The sequence below is a fragment of the Trachurus japonicus genome, chromosome 3, assembly GCF_045865225.1.
Source record: "Trachurus japonicus isolate A0001 chromosome 3, Traja_1.0".
NCBI lineage: Eukaryota > Metazoa > Chordata > Actinopteri > Carangiformes > Carangidae > Trachurus > Trachurus japonicus.
In genome coordinates this window covers 8,002,565-8,005,217 of record NC_140909.1, presented here as the reverse complement: position 1 = coordinate 8,005,217, position 2,653 = coordinate 8,002,565, and positions in this window count along the sequence as shown.

The following is a 2,653-nucleotide window of genomic DNA, read 5'->3' as shown; positions in this document are numbered from 1 at the left end:
GAGGAGGCGGCAGGTGAAGCAGGAGGAGGAGGAGGAGGAGGAGGAGGAGGAGGAGGAGGAGGAGGAGGCTCAGACAGCACGAGGGGTTTTGGGATCGACCGATAGGCTGATACACCTGATGTCTCGGTGACTCATGTGTGGGAGTCCCTCCATGGGTACACAACTATTTTTACTCGGTCACCAAAAGCAGCGCAGTGACCGGTGGCTGCCGGGAAAAGACATGACCTAGGGTCAGAGGAGAGTTCATTTAAACACATACAGTTTATTTATCAGGCATGAAAAAAAAAATCTCTGTGTGTCTTCGCTCCAAAACCACCGAATCCTACATTTCCCATAATGCAATTTGACAGCATGTTTCATTCCCATAAAAATATCTGCAAAATTTCCACATTTCCTGCTTCACCTTGACTTTAACTGCCCCATTTCTTACCTGATACTCATTTCCCCACTCTATTCATGTCAAACATTACACAACAAAAGACTGTTTAATAAAAAGCACTGGTCGTCTAATTAACTGATTATTAAAAACCTGAAATCCATGTGATCATATGACTGTAAGTCTTTAAAAAAAAAAAAAAGTTTAATATGTCTCTACTTTGCATTGTTTTGTGTTTCCTTTTTATAGATTAAAAATAGTTGGATTTCTGGCCCTGAAATCTTATCTTCTTAAATCTTATTGTTTCTTATATTTTATGTTTATTTTATTGTGCTTTTATCTGATGAATTTAACTGTAATTGTATTTGTTTTTAATTGTAAAGCACTTTGCTATATAAATAAACCTTGACTTGACTTGAAAAGTATTATGTTTTATTATTATAATTGCAATCTGTTTTATGCAGCTCTGTGTGATGTGTATAGACTTGGATGTTTATTGGCTCCAGTGTAAAATGTGATTAGACACTATCAGCTGTGCGATCAGTGGACTGAATGAGGGTGAAGATGAAGAAAGACTTGGCACAGAGCGTCTTCAGTTCAGCAGATGACTGTGTTCGTGTCATCTGACTCTGTTGTGAAACATGACATCTCAAATGACACCGAAAACAGACACTTGTGATCACAGACTGTCAGTGATGACGAGGAGCTTTTTTTTTTTTTTAACCTCATGACCATGATGTTTATAATGTCATGTTATAATGTGAAATGAAGCGAATAAGTTTGGTGAAGTCATGTCATACGTCTGCAGACAGGACTTGGCACGAGTTATAGAAAAATAATATTGAAGTTGAATAATCTGCTGAGTCATGTTTCAGGGAACAGAATTACCCCAATGTAGGCTACTAAAGCCAGAAGATATTTCTGACATTTAAAGTGTGAAAACATCAAACATCGTCCTGTCAACAAGAACCAATCAATATTATTCCCACCTACTCTTTGTCATAAGTGGCGACTTAATGATACAATACAAACACAAAGCCAAAAAGAAGTAATATTTCAAAATTTTATTAACGAACATAATCTCTGAGGAACAACAGCAGTTCTCGCGCTCTCTGTACATGCAACTGTAGAAAATAACAATTTAGAATTTTTACTTTTCAGTTTTAGTCTTTTTTTTTGCCATCCATCCTCATTTTCAAGGTTTCTCTCGTTTTTTATTTTTTTATGTCTTTTTTTTCTTTATTTTTTTTTGCAGGAAATCAACAACAGCTAGAGGTGAAAGTACTGGATTTCTGTTACAGCACTGACGATAGCATCAACAACCCCCTCCCGCCCCCACGCCCACCCCAACCCCCTCATATACCTGCCCCCTCGCCCTCCCCACCCCCTTAGCTGCTCCATCAATATGTACACAAATAAACTACATTGTACAAATAAAAAAATGTTACATTGTTACATCATAATCACCGGCAGCGAGCGCACGCAGCTCGTTGCTGTTAGAACCCCACATTCTACGCAATTTTTCAGACTAGTACAAAGAGGAGGGTGCAAAACGTCCTGGGAGGTTTTATTTACAGAGCTATGTACAGTATGTCTCTTTCACGCATTACAAGGAGGAAAATTTACACAGCGGAGACCAACTTCAACTCAAAACATACCACAGGTGTCAGAAAAAACAAAAAGATAATAAATAGGTTATTTCTCACCATTTAAAGAGTAGTTCTCCATGCTTTTTATTAGTCATTTTCCATTCTAAAAAAAGAAAAGAAAAAAAAAGGAACAAAAACAAAAAAAAAAAGAAACAGCTACAGTCTGGGTTTTAATTAAAAAAAACAAAACAAACTAGAAAAAAAGGCTTGAAATCGTGATTCTATATAATGAAAAAATAGCAATTATGTATATTTATGTCCAGTAAGAAAAAGAAAACAACAAATAACAAGTCTAAAATAAACATGAATGCGAGGAGAGTAGAGGTAATATGTTGCTGACTGAGGTGGTGTCAGGCTAGTTTCTGTATCACCACGGCCAAGTGCTCTACTGTGCATCTGAGGATGTGTGTGTGTGTGTTTGTGTATTTGTGTTCAATTTATCCAGAAATCGCTCGTTAATAGTTCGCTGAATGTTCACACTGTGGATGGATGTGTTTTAGTCTATTGCTCTTATGCAGCGGTGTACCGCAGACCAGGGGAGGAAACCACCTGTCAGTTGTGTCGACCATCACCATTTCAAGCCTTTGTGGTTCAAATAAATGACTGATTACAGAAGTAAAAACAAAAG